Source organism: Dipodomys merriami, unplaced genomic scaffold, assembly GCF_024711535.1.
Source record: "Dipodomys merriami isolate MVZ:Mamm:240054 unplaced genomic scaffold, mDipMer1.0.p SCAF_17, whole genome shotgun sequence".
Taxonomy (NCBI): Eukaryota; Metazoa; Chordata; class Mammalia; order Rodentia; family Heteromyidae; genus Dipodomys; species Dipodomys merriami.
Genome location: NW_027203048.1, coordinates 29708131 through 29728181, shown reverse-complemented (window position 1 = coordinate 29728181; position 20051 = coordinate 29708131). Strand labels below are relative to the sequence as shown.

Below are 20051 nucleotides of genomic sequence, written 5' to 3'. Positions count from 1 at the left end.
ATAGCAATTAGATCATTTCATTTAACTGTCTTAAAACCGGAAATGTTCAATCTAGTATTTAACAGTCCCTATCTATTAGTGCTACCAGCTTTCTGATCTACGGCATACCTGGTAATCTGAGCGAAGGAGTGTTGTAAGAAGGACTAATAGCTTTCCCTTTTCCTCTTTTAATATTCCTCTTTTAACCTCAGGCTCGACCAGTGACTTCCTTTCATTCCTTGATGACATGTCTGTGTGAAGTGTTCAGTTTTTTTTTTTTCTTTCTTTACAAATTCTGCTTATTTGATTGTGGAAGTGAAAAAAGTATAAGGAAGTAAAAGAGGGAGGGAGAGATAGAAGGACCTACTTTCTCCTTTTTTAACACAAAGAATTGATGATTAAAGTTAACAACTTTACATTCACAATATTTTTCCTATAGAAAAAAATTTGTCAGAAAACAACTGAGATGTGTGAATGCATAAATTGGAAGAAATAGAGAGCTGCTATTGTCCTTAGGCACCTAGGTTCCAAAAGTAGTGACTTGTCTCTCGAGAGAAAATAAAAAGAACCTTTTTCTTTGTGATGCTATTTTAAATATTTATGTATACACTATCATTTCTGGTTTTTCGTTTTTGTTTTTGTTTTGGTCAGTCGTGGGGCTTGAACTCTGGGTCTGGGCGCTGTCTCTATACTCTAGGCAAGCGCTCTACCACTTGAGCCACAGTGTCACTTCAGTTTTCTAGTGGTTTATTGGAGATAAGAGTCTCACAGACTTTCCTGCCTGGGCTGGCTTTGAACCCTGATCCTCAGATCTCAGCCTCCTGAGTAGCTAGGATTACAGGTGTGAGCCACCAGCACCCAGCTACACTATCATTTCTTATCAAGACAAGCTACAAAATTTATTTTAAAGTATATATTGATGTCAGGTTAGTTTTTATTTTTTAAAAATAAGAGGTGGTAGGAAGAGAAATAAAATCAATTTTCTGAAATATCAATATTTTAAAATAGAGAAAATCAATCAAGAAAAGCTAGAAAAAAATTGACTTGCTGGATACCCTGGTTAGAGAAGGCTTAATTTTGAAAGGTCCATTCTTGACCTACCTTTTCTAGATAATATCATTAGGACTTCCTTCTTAAGTTACTTTAAAAAAGTAGACAAAATGATGGATTCTGGAAGATGTTCATATGTCTTTCATCTACTGTTTTAAAATTTGTTCGCTTGGAAATCATCATTAAAACAGAGAGAAAGATTTATTTTTCTTTCAATTGTCACTGACAAAGAAGAAAGTAGAAATAAAGACAGAAAATTAGAGCATCATTGTTTTGGTAAAAATGCTCAGAATTGTTGACATGTTATTGATAGGAGTCATAGAATAGCAATTGAGATTTTTTGCTCAAGGCTTTCAACTTGAGCAAACTAAATAAGTTTAAAAATCAAATCATCTTCTTTCAGGCAAATGAATTATCAATTCAAAAATACATGAAACTAGTGAAGTATATTTAGTTGGTTTAGTGAGGATGACATTATAATATTTTTCCAAAATCACCATTAAAGGAGAGCTGGGTATTATGAGTGGGCAATAATGATGAGTGCAAAGATGACCTTACTATCAATATGTCCATAAATATTGATTTGTTTTTATTCAATCAGATGACACAAACATTTACTACTTTCCATTAATTAATTGATGACTAAACAATGAATCTTTTGAGTATTATTCTTTGGAGTAATAATCATGTTACATATTTTGTTGGTGTATATAAACTGGACAAAGAGAGTTCATCATGGAAATTCACACCTGCATATATTAAACTTTCATCAGGTTAATTCTCCCCTCCTTGTGCTTGTATATTCTAGAATAATACTGAAGAATGATTTCCAAAAAAATGTGGTTTATGTGACAACAAAAATCTTATGCAGGTTTTATACTTAATTAAAAAAATACAAAATCTGAAATTCTGTAAAATCAGTTAGAGAATGACACAGACACAGCATAAATTTCCATACTTGGCCTCATGTGTCTGTAACACAGGTCCATCAAAAATTTTGTGCCAGTAGCACTTGTGTGTATGTGTGTGTGTGTGTGTGTGTGTGTGTGTGTGTGTGTGTGTGTGTGTGTGTGTGTGTTTAATTTGTAACAAAGCTTTATAAACAAGTGCAAGCAGTACATGCTCTTTTGCAACCAGAACTCGTTGTTGAGTGTGAGATTTTGGTACAAATAATAAGGATTATAATTCCTACAATAGTTGGCAATATGGGGATTTGTTAACTCACACAGGTTGACTCTGAGAATAAAGTTGATGTAAAATCTAAAAATATATATATACCTTCAACCTATATGTTTAATGTACATATAAAACATAGACAAGGGCTGGGAATGTGGTACAGTGGTAGAGTACTTGCCTAACATGTATGAGGCCCTGGGTTCAATTCCTCAGTGCCATATGAATAAAAATAAGTAAAAGAAATAAAATTAAAAGAGAATTTTTTAAAGAGCTCTCACTCAATACCTAGCTTAGTTCAGAAGTATCAACTATAGCAAAGCCAGTGAGAAATCAGCCATATATCAGTCATCTATCTACATGACTTCCACATGTTTTTAAAAAACACATAAATTATTTTCATATTTAGACTTAAGTGTCTAAGGTATCATACACACAATACATACACATACACACATATTCCAAATCTTAGAAAAAAATCTATAATAAAAATACATCTGATCTTAGTTTGAATAAGGGATATTAAATTTGGATAAAATCTTCAACCATCCTTCTCAACCATTCTTTTTATATTGAAATTTATGTTGATTTTAATGTAAGTTTTCCTACATATTGTGAGACTGAGCTAGTTGGTACTAATCATATACCAACATGTCATCCATTATTAGCTACTTGCTAGGCTCAGAAGTATACATTCCTGGTTTGATTTTGTGTCCATTTGTGGAAACATCTATTTCTGGCAGGTTATAACCAGGAATAAATCTTATGGATCAACTAAGCCAATTGCAGAAAGAAAAGAACAACTCTTTTTACATGTCTTTCAAAGTCTTACACGTTCATATTTGCTGACATAAAATACTGTAGGTAGAACAACCACTTTTCTCTAAGTAGTCTTTATGTCCATTTTTACTTAATTAATATAATAGTATGGTCAAGATGAATATTCATCTTGGCTATGAAAATTTACTTGTGCATGCTAAAAAATGGTCACAGTTCACTCCCAAGTCTAAACAAATAGTGTTTCCATTCTCTCAGGCTTCTGAAGAGCTTCACAATTTGTACAACTAGGAAGACCTTGAAGGAGTTACAGGAAAATATTTATTTCTCTGAATAACCCTTTTAGCTATACCATGCATAAGAAAATTTTACAGTGTTTAGTGAAAATCTTATAAAAATAACTAAGTAATAGTAATCATGTGTTTGTAACTGCCCACATGCTATGAATTATCCAGTTTGCTAAGCTTTACAGATAGAAAGTTTTAGAGGAAGTGCTGCTCAACGTGGACCCAGGAGTTAAGTTTCTCTTGGCCAGGAAGCAGGGAGATTAAGGCAACTGAGTATAGCATAAGTGATTAGTACACATTTGCCTGTTTAATCCTTACAATTTCTATGCAGAGTATTATCATTTTTGTAGACGAAGACAAAAGATAAATAGGGTTTAAGTTAAGATGAACTGCGGTTTGGGAAATTAAATACAGACATTTTGACTCTAGAGCATCCCAAATGAACCACTACAACATTGGCTATAGCTTTCCAAATCCCTTGCAATTTGAGACAGCAACCTCTTTTGGACAAGCTAGAATAAGCAAGATTACATATTGTTATATAATTTACTGTACACCTACATTTCCTTATAGTCCAACAAGCCATTGTTTAATCAAACCCCACTCACTGGAGTATGAAGATACTAAAATATTGAACTGAGGTAAATCAGTGAGTGTTATCTTGAACTTCAGAGTGTGGAGCAATTCACAGAGGCCAAGAAATTGCTCCCACAAAACTCCGCCAATGATACAACTTCACTGAATATCAATGAGCACTGTTATGCCTCTTTATAATTCCAAGCCAACTTGGTCATCTGGAGAAATTATTCATGACTAACAGAAGGTAAAACCATGATCAAATATTGGCCTAGACTTGAAATTAGGCTTGGTATTATGTGTTTTGACTTATATGGTAATAAGTTTAAATGCTTGAAACTATTTCTTGAATCATTTTATTCTCTGTATTTTGATGTGTAATGTTTTAATAAAATGTATTGCTTCTCTTCTGATGTATTTACCTGTTCTTCTTTCCTGTGTCCCCTTGACGGAACTCACAGGACATGTCCCTATACCACTAGGAAGCAATTTTTCTGATGTCTTCTTATTTATCATTTTATTATGCATTTTTCAGACACTTATGCAACTCTCATATTCTTAAAGATCAGTATAATTCCTATAGAATAAAGCACACATAAAATAAATCACACATTGTTTTCATTTTATTTTTCAAGCAAATAATTTAGATATATTTTAATTCATATATTTAAAAGGTGGTAATTCCTTTGATGAAAAATGTATTTTTGAAGTTTTTCTTCATAATTCATATTGTATGTAGTGCATAAACACTGACATTGTTGGGGTATGCCTATTAATTTACTCATATGGAAATCATAGGACTTTGTTCCTCTATATAAATCTCTTGATGCATTTTCTAAAGCAGTATTTTGTACCTTTATAACAACATTCTTTTATACAATATTTTCTATTTTCCCAAATAAATTTCTAATTGTATTAAGATCTCAACTCTCACATTAGGGAAAGCAAGTAGGGATGGGATGTGAAAAGATAAAAATTGTTCATATAGCTGGGTGTCGGTGGCTCACGCCTATAATCCTAGCTACTTCAGGAGGCTGAGATCTGAGGATCACAGTTCAAAGCCAGCCTGGGCAGGAAAGTCCATGAGACTCTTATCTCCAATAAACCACTAGAAAATTGGAAGTGGCGCTATGGCTCAAGTGGTAGAGCACTCACCTTGAGCTGAAGAGCGCAGGCACAGCACCCAAGCCCGGAGTTCAAACCCCATAAACAAAAAAAATATTGTTCATATGAAAAAATTTATTTTATGGCTCAATTTTCAGTCCCTAGAAGCAGATATATGTGCCTTTGATGTTTTTCAAAAACTGAATGTTTCAAGCATTTCACCTAAAAGTCTATATACTTGGGCATTTTCTATTTGTATCCATTGATTTTTTTCTCTGAAAGCAATATTTAAAGAAATATAATTCCAAAGTAAAGATAAAATGGGGTTTACACGCTTATGACCTCTAAGCCAACAATCCTCATCTCTGCAGTGTGATTCTTACTGATGGAGTTAAGGGAAATTGTGATAAAAGAAGAAAAGTAATCATTAAAGCAGTGATCTTAGGGTGTCTTATAGTCCAGATATCAAAAGCACTCTCTGAAGTAGATGAAGCCTGCTTGAACTTTAGAGTTGGTACAATGTCTCATTCTTAACATTACCAGCTAGTCTTTCTATATCCCTAAGAGAGAGAATAATATCAGGAGGCAATTTACCTTGGTAGCCCTGGAAACAAATATTCCATTACAATTACCATGAACAACTGATAAGAGTGTGGTTCTTCTATTCCAAGAAGACACCCTTATAAAAATGTTGCTAGCCTTCGGGCTGGGTCTATAATTCAACTGTGGCTGGACCTATATGGATGTATAAGTTGAAGAAATTTGTTTCTAGCAGGAATATTGCTGTCATTCCATTGTATGTTTTGTCTTCTTCTTAGGAGCCTTTGCCAGTTCCCCAAGCTCCTGGTCACTTTTGCTTTTTTTCATCAACCTTTGGCTATCAAACCTGTACTCAAAAAAATTGTTCTTGTACAAGTAGTATAAAAATCAGATTGAAATATAACACCTACCTAACCAATTTCCCTGAAATGAAAAGTAAGGGCAAGAAAAATAGCTGGTTTGGTGGAATTCCAAGAAGCATCAGGCATGAGAAAGCCACATGCTTTCCTCAGATTTAACATACCTGGCTGCTTCCACTGGGCTAGATAATCACCCATTCATAAGGAAAGATCTGTTCAGAGAAAAAAAATTACTCTTGTTATTAAGACATACTTGTATTTAGGCTGGTATATCTGGATTTGTCATAGTTTAAAGGTGATGGGTTTTCATATAAACACAATGCCAATTGAATTTAGAAAATCAATTTAATTTTATATGAGATAGAAAAATGATAGAAAGAAGCTGTGGAAACTGTGGAAACACAGTCGTTATCCCATTTTGTCTCTTAGCTATATCTTCTTCATCTAACACTAGAGGTGTGTTCACACTTCTGATGGCATCTTCTCTTTGCAACAAAATTAGTATGGAAAAGCCTGGGAAAAATTATGCTAAGTGAAGTATGTCAGACCCAGAGAAATGAAGTTTGCATATTTCCCTCATATGTGGAAGCTAGAATTAGCTTATAAAATAAGTAAATACATTAGGTGGTATACAAGTGTATGTAAAATATATTCACTAAATATGGTAGATTTGAAGGCGAACTCAAGTAGTCTAATCCCTTAGAAAGGCAAAGTCTAAGTTCAACAAGATGAACACCAGGAAATGGGTACTTAAAAGGGGTGGGGTGGGGTCCTAGGGAGAGGAGGAGATGAATGAAGAGAAGCAGGGGGAGAATGTAATCCAGAATTCAATGCATATCCTACAAAATTAAAAAAGTGAGGGAATGGTAGGGTTGGAAGGGATGAGTGAGAATGTTGAAAGGGGTGACATTGATCCAAATGTATTGTGTCCATAAACTGCTTTGTTATGTGGCAACTCGTGTGTGTGTGTGTGTGTGTGTGTGTGTGTGTGTGTGAAAATATCTTACAGACGGATTAAGATTACATGGGCAAGATACTGAGTACATTTCTTATCAAACATTGTTGCCTCCTCCTTTGTTTCCCCTTCCCATCCCTTCCCATCGCCCCCCCCCATAATGACTTGAACATCTCATTGTTGCAATGCGTCCACCTGTATCCCTATTTAAACGATTTGTTTTTTCACTTCCCCTCCACAAATTATACCAATATCGAATACAGTGAAATTAATTTAAAAAGCTTAAGTTTCAAAAATATAGGGCCCAAGCCTTCATGGTTTGAAGGTCAATAGAGACTGAGAAAAGGAGAAAGATCAACATGAATGGAGAATATGACTTCTTAACAGAAAAAGCTAGTTGCAATGGACAAATGAACCCACCAGCTGTGAACTAGACCTTGCCCAGCAGGCTCTGCCACATGTTCCTGCTTTTGATTGTTTCATTGATAGCATCTTTCTGGGATGGAGATTTCATGATCTGAAATTCTAGGATTGACTCTGGTTTCTAATTATTCCCTCTTAATATAGCTTTTCCTTAGGAGGCTTGATGCAAATTTTCTAGACCATCATTTTCATCATATTTATCCAATCAGTAGTTAGGGAGATCAGATCTGGCTGGCACCTTCTTGACCACACTGTGGATGGTAGGGTCTGGCATCTGGGCTTCATAGTTGGGGAAGGTGAAGCCCTGGTCTCCAAGGTGACAGGCATGCCTGAATTCCTGGAGCCAGGGGTGATACTAAACTTGTCAGTCTAGTGCCTGGGACTTGAGTTTCCTGTGCCCCTGCCCCCTGACATGACCCTATGTAGGCCTGGACCAGCTTAGGCACCAGGGTGCCATGCCACATGTCCTATCTCCTGTCTCCTGGTTCTTCACCCATTACTATGGTGTCCCACTTCAGCTCTCCAGTGGAGCTGAATTGGTTAATTGGTATTACTTTTTGTTCTTTCTTTCCTCTCTGGCCTTCATGGCTCAGCTTCTTAACAGTGTTAAGTGTATTTGCTGGTTGCTGGTCTTTGAAACAAGAGTCCACCTTGTAATCGCTGGACTTTAAAATAAAGACTCTGATTGAGTCTTCTGTTTTCTCACTGTTTTATTTATTGATTGATTGATTTATTGAAAAGGTGATGAGCTTGGGATTTACAGTTACAAAGGTAAGGTAATAAGTATATTTGTTTTTAATCATTGGTATCCCATCCCTCTTTATCTCCCACTTATCCCAGCTTCTCCTCCGCCCCCAAGTTGTAATGTTCATATTCAACATTCATCCCTTGTTCTGCTGTTTCTGTGATTTCCTTTCCCTTTCACATATTGTGTTGTCTATTATGCAAAACACAAGGTAACAAAACACTAAGAGAAATAAAGAAAAAAAGACAACAATAGAGAAAAAAGAATGAACTATATAAAGGGTCTAATGAGAATCTCTTGTTTCTATAAGTTGTTGTTCATGTTAATATGCTTCATTATATTTACTCCTTTGCACTAAGCATTTGAGTTGTTGAGATCCCTTGTTAAGAATATCATATAGATATTCTACATATAGATATTCACATATAGATATTCTTACAAAAGAGGGAAATCATACGACCTGCTTTTCTTTGGGTCTGGCTTACTTCACTTGATATAATTTTTTCAAGTCTTTCCATTCCTTTATGAATGGAACAATGTTATTCTATGTGTAGTCTTTTGAATACCTTCCCCCCGCCCCACGCCATCTATAGTATAAACATTCTTACCTGATTCACAATTGTCTGCCACTCCAAAACTTAACCCTGCTACTCTAGTCAGAACTGTTAGGAAAATGGAGGAGAATGGAAAAGGAATAGGCCAGACTTGGTCTTCAACAGGCTAGGAATGTTTATTGCCAGCAAGGGGCATAGACCTTCCTGCAGGTTTGGAGGTTGTACAAGAGATTGGATTTAGGGCCAGGTTTATATGGGGCTTAACGAGGAGGCAGAAAATCAAAACTGGGCTCTAGTCTCTTGGGGGCCCAGGGTGGTGTCATTGGCCAGGGACTTTCAGCCAGGCCTAGGTTGGATTAACCTGCCTGTGGACAGGCATGTGGTCCAGCCTGTTCTTGTGCACATGTTGTCTTGCTTGTCCTGGAGGAATAAGGCAGGAGTCAATCCTTCAAGAACAGTTTCAAGATACCTTAAGTATGCCTCTCATACTTTAAAATCTCCCTCTCTCTTATTTTATTCTTTAAGGATTATATCCATGTCTTTTTCTCAGTTTTTCTCATTTCCTCTCCTTGCTACTTATTTGAGATGTGGTATTGCTGGCTCAGCCTGGCCTTCAACTTTATTCCAGAGTGCTAGATGCAATTGCATAAGGAAACTTATCTGTCTACTTTTTTCCTTTGTATGAATCATCATACTCATTCTCTAGAAGGAATTGGAGGTAGTAAACACCTTGTCCTAGAGGAGGAAGTAAGCACTGGATATTGGATTAACATCTGCCCAAGATTCAGTAGGATGTCTCAAATGCTTTCCCAATATGCATGCCCTCTGGCCACTCCTCCTCCATCCAAGGTGACCAGGAGGCTAGAGGTTTGCCTTTGGGAACCATTGAACCAGAGATTTTGCCACACTCTTGAAAGCCAGAGAAAAGAAAATGATGGAAACAATCACATAGTGAAAGGGATTGTCCATGGTACTGAGTAAAGCTGTGGTGGTCTTCCTCATCTTCCCACTTCATTTTTTTTTTTTTTGGTTGGTCGTGGGACTTGAACTCTGGACTTGGGTGCTGTCCCTGCACTCTTCAGCTCAAGGTGAGCACTCTACCACTTGAGCCACAGCGCCACTTCCTCTTCCTCATCTTCCCCAGAGCATTCTCACATTGCGATCCCCCTCCTTCTCAGAATTTGCAAGAAAGGTACACAAATCCCCACTTCAAATTGACCTATTCTTTCAAGAAAAGGAACACCATTACATTTAAAGCTGTTCCAATGAAATACTGATTCATTTTTCTTATGATGCTCAGTAATCTTATACAAGAGAAAACTTCCAGTAAAGTCCTTGTATTTTCTTTTTAGTTAGTTTTTTTTTTTTTTTTGAGTCAGGATCTCAACTGCATAATCCAGGCTAGCCTAGAACTTCAAGTCCCATTGCTTCAGTTCCTGAAGGTTGAGATTACAGGTGTGTACCACAACACTTGTTTCTTAATGTCTTAAAAATAGATCCAAGGATAACTTGACATTTACAGAAACACCTCCCGTACAAGTAACCAGACATCAGTAAACCAATTGAAAATACAAAGAAGTACTTGCAATACAGACTCTGTAGAAAGCAAAGTAAATATACAAATAGTGTTCTAATTTTTATACTTATTATAAACTCAATGTTATAACAAAAACTAAGACAAAGAATAATGCTTTGGTCTCATAATTATCTCAACTGCAGTGATATCAATACTTGATAATATCTTACTTCATTTGTCAATTGAGTGAGGGCTAAATTATCCCTTGTTTTTTTATTAAATTAGGTCTGCTATGTACTTTCTAGTATATGCAGATGCCAACAATTGTTAAAGGTCTTATTTAATTCTGCTAAAAGCTTCCTTCTAAGGAAAAACACAGGTACTTTTCTAAACATCCTGAGCACTCTTAAACAGCTTCTCCCTGGTTTTCGATTTCTTGTGAAGTAGCCATAGTTAGAAGTCCTCTCTTCTGCTGTACTCACATGTGGCCTAGCTGATTTCATGTCCTTAACCTCATGCTAAATATTTTTTTCTAATCTTATTTTTGATGGTGTTTTTAAATTAATACTATAAGTAAAATGTAGTTAATTTGTACATTGTTTCCACAATGACACAGTAATGCTCTCCTTAGCAACATTATGGGTGGCATTCATAATATGGATTTAATTCTCTGATTTGTAGTCTTCTAGAAAATGTGGATATAAGCCTGAGCTAACCAGACTAAGTAATTCTGTGGAATAAACAGAATTTAAAAATTTTAAATAATTGTAAACTTTAAACTTCATAAAATTTTGTCATGGATACTGGATCATCTTAATAAACCATCAGTTTAGCTAATTAAATTATAATATGTTTTTGTAATTGAAGCAATCAGGAAGGAAAAGAAAATTTAATGTTTAGGTTTTTTTTCCATGGGAAATGCTGCTGCTGTTGAAATATTGAATTGCTGCCAACTTTCATGGCTTGGAGGTATACATGGAAATATATATTAACTGTCTGGAGAACTTGGCTATGTGTTTTAATATCAGTTTTATAATAATCATATACCTTCGGGCTTAGTAATCAGACCTGGTATTTATGGACAAAGGTTGAACAGCTACCTCATCAGAAAGCTAAGGTCTTCATCTTGAATTAACGTGGAATCACTAATTGCAGAGAAAATAGATTTAAAAAATGGAAGAGGTGGGAAAAATCTGTTATCTAAAGACTAAAGTTATTATCTGGTCCTTAGGATGGATCTGTTTATATTTTAGTTTTCTTTAGAAGGTTTGGAATTTTCAGTTCTTATTATAATTGCCAGTTGAAACATAAATAAGAAATATCTAAATTTTTGTATATATCCTTTCTATTTCAGTGTTTTGCCTTTCCCCTAGCATTTTGTGGATTTTACAGTACTTTAAAACATTTTCTTTTTCCAGGAAGCAACACTAAAGAAACATTGCGGGTGTCAAAATCCAGCTGAGCTTTATTCACTTTGATTTACCCCATGGCTAGAGTCAATGTCTACGAGCAATATAGACTCAGGAGCTGAACAATTAGCTACTGCACATTGTCCCTGAAGCAGCCTCTCTCCCAGTTGTTTCTTAGTGTCCTGATTATCAGAGCAATTACTTCTTTTCTAGTGTACATGTAGCCATGTCTCAATCTCTGTAGCACAAATATTTGATGCAAAAGTCTTGGGGTGGTAGATTTACATTGCTTGGAAAACTTAGCTTCTGATTATGCTCCTCAAATAAAAGCCAAGATTTTATGTATATTGGTAATATCCTGCCTGAAAGCTACAAAAGGAACAGTTACAATTTCAGACAGGATTTTTCAGCTTGTGTTTTTGAACATGTTTTCAGTCGAGGAGGAAAAGTGTGGTGGTTACTGTGTGGTGATGGTAGAAAACATCTACTACTCAGAATGAGTCGCAGGCAGAAGAAAGCTTAATGTTCACAGCATTGCTTATTTTTGTAAGCAGGTTTGAAATGGCATGGGAGGACTGGGCTTTCAAGGTGATTAAGCAGGTGTGTGGGATAGGGCATGGGCTAATTGTCGTCTTGTGGTTGACCCTCTTAGCTGTGTCAAGGACAGAAACACTGGGCTTTCATACTGTCCTAATGTCTGGCAGGAAGACAAAAGGGAGAGGTACAGTTTAAAAGCTTCTTATCAGTTCCTTTCCATTTGAAAGGCTTTTCAGAATGGACAGCTTAGACATGTCTTAAACATAATTCCCACTGTAGTTCAAATATTTAAACTCTTTTGGAATACTGTTTTTCAGAACATCAACTAGATTTTCAGGGTCCCAAACAACTACATTCAGCCACCATTCCAAAAGGAAAAGATAGGGACATTAATAGTCAAGTAGCAAAGGAACTTTAATTTTGTCATAGTAGCAAGGACAGTCAGATGCAAGAACTGTATTTGCCATCAGTGGAAAAGTGAGCAATGGACATTCATCAGTGTATTTACGTGACAGAAAAACTGGGAAGATTGAAAACTGTCTTTTCTTAAATATCCATTCTCTTTCCATAGAGATTCATTCGTCCTTTCCTCCAAAGAATTTTTTGGAGGAGTCATATGTTTCTCTGGAGAAAAGGACAATCATGTGTGCCCACAGTCTTTAAAAGATGAGCTTTCTGAGTCCTTCCTCTGGGATACAAACTCTCTGAAAGCAAAGCAGACATCTGTGCTCATTCCTTTACCCTGTGGGGATAAGAGTATTAGGAACTAAAAGTATGATATTACTTTTGCAACTTTAGTTTTTGTTTATTTCATTTTGTGGCAATACTTGTTTTTCTGACCCAGGGTCTGTTATTCTTTAGTCTATGTATATAAATAAGTGCCTACCTAACTTCTTAGCTTATCAGTGCAGTCAAACTCAGAACTTTCACAATTTCTAACTTTATAAGGTCTTGCCTTAATCCTTTATTTATTTAGCTAAATAAATACATTATATTTAAAAAATAATATGAATAAGTATGAAGCTAATCAGTAAAGTCCAGAAAAAGACTTTAAAGACTACAAAGATTTCTAATGTCCATACTGTCTAGTAACGTTTTCTAGCATAGCTGTGTTTCTCGTGACTTTTGAAACATTGGGTAATGCTATCCTCAAAGCTGGTAGTAATGCAAATGGTTTCATTTGCATAGATAAACGAATGTTTCCTTTGTGGATACTAATCATCCTTATATCTATTTGTAAATTGAAGTCTGTTCTGTAGATTGCCTAAATTACATAATGTGTCTATTATCTGCATTTACACACCTGTTATTGGAATTTCTTTTGAACTGCTTTTTTTTTTTTTTTTTCCAGTCGTGTGGCTTGAACACTGGGCCCTAAGCGCTGTTCCTCAGCTCTTCAGCTCAAGGTTAGCTAGAGCGCCACTTCCAGTTTCCTGGTGGTTAATTAGAGATAAGAGTCTCTTGGACTTTCCTGCCTGGGCTGGCTTTGAGCAGCAATCCTCAGATCTTAGCCTCCTGAGTAGCTAGGATTATAGGCGTGAGCACCAGTGATTGGCTTTGAACTGCTTTTAACATCTTATTGGTTCCATTATTAATTAGTGTTATGAATAAAAATCTCATGTGTATATGCATTTTATAGTTGTAGTAATGTCACTGTCTGAACTTGCTTTTTAACAAAATCCTCTTTAATTTCTAGTTCTGTGTCTTTCACATCAAGAACTGTGCAAGAATTCTTAGAATGTTTGCATGAGTGTGTGTTTGTGAAAGAGACATTCTGTTTCTTGTTTTAGATTATTTCCCATTTTTTTTAAATTGTGAAAATACTGTACAGAGAGTTTACAATTACATGGGCAAGGTAATGAGTAGATTTCTTATCAAGCATTGTTGCCTCCTCCTTTGTGTCCCCTTTTCTTTTTATTTAAATGATGACTAAAATATGGAGTGTGGATCCTGTTTTTATTCATGACACTGTTTAGATTATCCTGCCCTTTCTTAATGGCTGAAGATTTTGGAGCACTTAAATGGTGCTAACAATAAAAGGGTACAATAAAGATTTTCTTTTGATTCCAACTCCGACTGACATTTTGCATTGTCAGAATAATACAAGTTTTAGATTTGTAAAATAAGTAACTAGATTTTTTTTAACTGTTATTTTCTGAGTTGTAGTCTCACCCTGTCAAGTCTGGGGATCTCTTGGTGGAATGAATCTCATTCATACCATGGCATGACTGAGTGCCCAAAAGGCATGAACATTTGAGAAGCTGTTCAGAAACTTCACTCTGCAAATCCTGACTGTCCCCTCCAAAAAAATATAATAATTCACCTCTGGGAAATTATGAAGTTCTTTTTACAAAATTCCACTGGAATAGAATATGTCCCACATAAATAAATATTTATTCGATTTCATATTTATTCAGAATCTGAAAATAAAGGGAACAGTCTCCTAACCACTGTGACTTTACAAATCTATTCTTCTAGGTATGAGAAATGTAATTTCAAATAATCAGAAAATTTCTATGACAAAGCAACCAGACGGCCATATTCACCTTAAAATAACAACTGAGGTAGAGATTTTACCCAGATTTCACTAGTTTTATCATGATTATCTTAATATATTGAAGGACCCCATTCAGGTTCTGAAATTGCCTTGAGAGTTCTCTCCTTGTATTTCATTATTTGGATACTTTTATTATATGGTTACTTTTTTGCCTAACATTTTATGGAATGTCCCTTGGTTTGAGACATATTTTCTGATGTTTAGTTCCATTCTTCTAAATGTGCTGCTTTGGGTGGATTGGGGGTGAGGACGGGTATGGAGAGGAGAGTATATTACCACAGGGAAGTAATATAATTTCCATTTATCAAATTGGAAGTGCATGATGTTTTCTTACTTTCAATACTTTAATCACTTGCTTCCACTGGTATCTTCTAAGTTTTGCTACTCTATAATTATATCTTTCACATAACAATTGGGAATATAAATAAGGGAATTACTTTAGGGTCAATACAAATCACCCATTTCATTTTTACAGTGGTCCACTCTTTCTAGCATCCTTTGGTAGATTTTGCAATGCAGCTACTTTGCTAGGGATTTCCTTCAGTGTTGTCAAACAGGCCTCCTGGCTCTTCCTGTCTTTCCACTCCACTTCTTGTACCCTAGATAACACACACACACACACACACACACACACACACACACACACACACACACACACACACACACAAACACACACACACATTTTTGCAATTACTTATTTTGGTATGACAGGATTAAAATAAGACCAAATATAAAATAGAGAAAGAAACATTTCCTGCTCCCCCTCACACACAAAGGATCAGAAGTATATCTATAATAATCAGAAGTATAGCTATAACAACAAGCAACTTCTTTCTTCAAGGTCTAGAGCAACTCTTGTGGCTCTAAGAATAAACTCAGTAATAAAGAAAGTGGATATGATTCTCTTACTTATGAAGCAACCCTTAGAATCAGATATTTTTACACCTTGCAATTAAAATTGAGTCTGAAATATACTTAAAAAATAATATTATTTTAGGGCTGGGAAGGTGGCTCAGTGGTAGAGCGCTTGCCTTGCATGCTCAAGGCCCTGGGTTCGATTCCTCAGCACCACATAAGCAAAAAGAAAAAAGCCGGAAGTGGCGCTGTGGCTCAAGTGGTAGAGCACTAGCCTTGAGCTGAAGAGCTGAGGGACAGCGCCCAGGCCCAGAGTTCAGGCCCCACGACCGGACCCAAAAAAAAAAAAAATAATAATATTATTTTAAAAATGAATAGATGTTTAAATAACATCAGTAGATTATCAAAAAATTAATGATTTATGTTTTGCTTGCATCTTTCTTTTTTCCTATATTTACCTATATTTTTCCTATATTTAAATCTAATTATACCATTTTTTGTTTATAGACACCTATGTACTTTACAAAGAAAATTTTTTTTACTAAATTTGGCAGTCTGATATTACACAGTAACAAACTAGGTTAACTACAATATTACCTAGAATCTCAAAGACTCATATTGAGAACTAGAGTTGAGCAGGACACATGAGATTCTCCTGCAGAACACAGCTCCTTTGACAATAGAGTTCCGATGACTGTGAGAGCAGTGAGTCCAAATTTTTAGTACTTAGTTGCTAATTTACTTGTCTATTACTAGTGAACTAAATTTATTAATTTATTATTTAAATTTCTCTTACATTTCTTTCCTATCTTTTTTTGGTCCATTGATTACTATTGTATACTCATTAATTCTAATTTGTAATCAGCAATGATTTTAAAATTGTCCTTTGGTAAAACTACCAGATAAAATACTGAGTAGGCACTGAAGTTTAAATGACAGATTAACAATAATTTCTTTGGGGTGTATGTATCCCATGCAATGTTTAGTAACATACTGTCTCTTTGATACAGATTTAACTAGTGTCTTATAAAGTTTTCTAGACTTTCCAACTTTAATTTTTAACATAGAGATTTGCTATTTAGTAATAATTTTATCCTCCCACCTATTCTGAAAATGTATTATGGTATAAAACATGTTCCTTATTCCCATGTTAACTGGGCACATAAGTACAATGCTTAACCAGTATTTGCTTTGTGAAGTACTTTTCCAGGTCTCAATGTGTCAACTTCAAATCAGTTTGAAAGTATGCAATTGTACGTTGCCTGAAGTGAATTGTAGGAAACCAAGTGAGTTAACTACTAAACTAAACTAAACTAAACTAACCAACATGATAAGCAAGAATTCTCTGTAAGACATATCATGAACCCAAACTGCCAATCTGTCCATTCAGAATGTTACATGGAAGATGGGAACTGCTTTTCATTTCAACATAAGTACCTAATTGGAGGAGAGTTATTTTTGCTTTCAGATGATGAGATATAACTACATGAATTTTCAGTTTACACATACTATTACTCCTGAAAGGGAATTTAGCACCTAATTTGGGCAGGCTGCCTATTAAGATGCCCTAAATCTACCACTGCTCTCTTCCAGTCAGGCCATGCTTTACTAAGTTCTTACCAGGGGTTAAAAATCAGGCTTCATTAGCAGGCCCATTCTAGCAGGAAGCTCACCTCTGCTCTCCCCACTGTAAAATGCATAGCAGATGATCTGGTGACTCTAATTCCACAGTGACATTTAAATGCTTGATTTAGGAGAGCAATGACAAGGACAGGGATCTTTAGATTACATTATGGACAGAACAGACAAAATGCAGGACAGTCAAGGACAAAATCCTCAGACCTCCCAAGGGCCTTCTCTCAGAACAAGAACAACATTAGACTTAGAATCTAAGACTTAAGGGTTTGCTGATCATATTTCTGTACAGTAAGAAAAAAAGTCTTCAGCATAAAATAATAGTTGGACAGATGGCCCAGATGTTCTTCTGGAATTGAAAGTCAATGTTTCATGGGGAAAAATATAGATTAACCATTGCTGGTGATGTTGTAATTTTTTTATTGTGAAAATACCATACAGAGAGGTTGCAATTACATGGGCAAGATAACGAGTACATTTCTTATCAAGCATTGTTAGCTCCTCCTTTGCTTCCCCTTCCCATCCCTTCTCATACCCCCTACCCCATCCTCCCCTCCCCCAACAAAGTTGTAAAGTTTTTTGACATAACGACTTGTATATCTCATTGTTGCAATGTGTCCACCTGTAATTTTTTAAATTTAAATCACATATAAGTTGAAAGAAATCCAATGTGAAAACTGGAAAGAAGTGTCCTGCTCACCTGGGCAGGCCCACTCACTCTTCCGTTATTCTCTGAGGGTATCCTCAGGTCAGCATCTCCTGCCTCCTTCTCTTGGGACACACATCAGGATACCATTTCTCCTGCAGGTACAAAGTCTTGTACTTATTGGGAAGGCAAAAAGTCATTTGCCCTCACATTTCAATTTCAATGATTCTATGTCATTTATTAATCGAATATATATATACATATATATATGAGACAAAAGATGTATTCTCCCATACTGAAGTGAATGAAATAAAATGAACAACTGGAATATAAATTCCCTATGTACTCCTTTATGCTATAACTTTTGATCCACATCCCACTCATCATCTTTGCATTTCTCTCTTTCTTTTGGTGACCTTCCTATAGTAATCTCCCCTGATTTCCCATAGACAAATAGCACTAGATTTTTAAAAATGGGGGTCACAATAATGAATACAATTCCCTCCTTTTTAGAAATAAATTGCCTCCAGTGAAGACATTCTCATGTTATAAGCTGCTAATTTGTTCCCAGTAGTGTTTGATTAGAAAGAGAAATATAAAAAAATTAATAAATCTAAGTAAGCTTTGCTTTTCTAACTCCTCTTTTGTGTAAAAAACACATGATTACTGGTGAGCTGGGTTGAGTCTCATCTTTCTAGTCAGAGTGAGTTGAAAAGCAGACACCTTTTGCTGCTCTTTTGCTATTTTAACAAACTGCCTTTTGTATGTGTCTAAGGCATATACAAAACTCTTTTTGGCATGATCAAAACCTACAACAAAGGCCTGTTGATTGACTTAAGTTTTTCAATTTCTAATTAGCAAATTTTGTTCTTACCTTTGTAGACAAACCCTTTTCACTTGGAAGCTAAAAAGTAAAGATCCTTTGAATCTCTAAGTTATGACACATACTAAACAAAGCCAGAGTAGGTTTTGATGTTTTCTGTGGTTTAAACTTATGCTGCACATAAGAAGTAACACTTCAGTCATCTTTTCCTGAATCTTACTAAAGTAAATTAACCCCTTTGAAAAAGGATTGCTATTTTCTTCCAATGCAGGTTTTTCACTGTAAAGAAATGAAAATATTATATTAGAAGAATGTGGAGATAAGACAGAAACAGAGAGAAGGGGAAGAGGGAGAGGTGGAGGAGAGAGAAGAAGAAGAAGTAGAGGCAGAGAAGGTGCAGTGGAGAGAGAGAAAGTGAAAGAAAAAAGGCAAGAAAAGAAATTTACAGTGGCTTATTTCCTGAGATCATTGCTCAAGACAACAGAGATAAATAGATGAGAGATAGACGAATAGATGATAAATAGATAGATAATTGATACTCTTTAGATATTAAGTACCTTGCAAGCCTATTGAATAGTAGGAAGTCAGAGAAGAAATGTCTGATCAGTTATTTTCTGACCAGAAATTGTACCTTTTGTACATATGATTTAAGTAGGCCTAGGCCACTTTTCTCTATTTTTTGAGTAGCAATGAGTCTCAACTATGTTTTAGATAACATAACCACCCTGATTATATTGTTTCAGTGCTTGGAAACTTGACAAAATTTGGCATGTGACTAGATAAGAATTCAAGATAGAATCTCTAGATAGATACCTGAAGACCAAAACCACCATTGTTGAATCTTCAGTCCTATCTTCTGGGTGCCAAGCAGAGATGTGTACTTTCTCTTTTCTATTTCTTCTTACTTTGTCCTATTTTGCTAAAAGAATACCCTGTTGTATTTGCACCTTGTAAGCTTCTCCTTTTTGCAAGACCCAAGAAATGCATTTTATTGAGGATCTCAGGTTCCTATGATTTTCATGAACATTGAGAAACCGAGTAATTCTTCTCATTCTTTCCTTCCTTTTTCCCCAGTCACATTGCTACTCATTACATTTCACTATACAGAACCATGCAGTGGTGTTTAAGATAGGGATTTAGATTTTAGTTAACTAAATGACTTATTTTCCTTTCCACTAATTTTCAAGGTTATTAAACAAAAGTTAGTAGAAGTTGAAACATTGTTTAACTTACTCTAAATTGTTGAAAAAGAAAATACTGGAATTAGGAATTTTCATTATTGGTGGTAATATAGAAAATGGTTATTTGAAAATGACTTAATGAGATTTGCACTTTTTAAATGTTTAAAATGTTAATAATAGCCAACGATGGATGAATATAGTATATCCAAAAAGGGCAAGAAGATTGTAGATAACATGCTGACACTGGAAGCTAACTATTGAATGTAGAAGATACTTTTCCTCAAAATATAATGAAATTTGATGGTTGATTAATTGTAGGGGACAAATTCAGTGAGGCCATGATTAGAAGCCAGAAATTAATAAGCTCCAA

General features: G+C 35.4%; 1 non-coding gene across 1 annotated transcript; it reads left to right on the top strand.

Annotated features, from left to right (window-relative positions):
* Nucleotides 1–2086: 2086 nt before the first annotated feature.
* LOC138829356 (small nucleolar RNA SNORA40) lies at nt 2087–2213 on the top strand. Its single transcript, XR_011372561.1, has one exon. It is a non-coding gene; the product is annotated as a small nucleolar RNA SNORA40 (small nucleolar RNA).
* The last annotated feature ends 17838 nt before the right edge of the window (nt 2214–20051 follow it).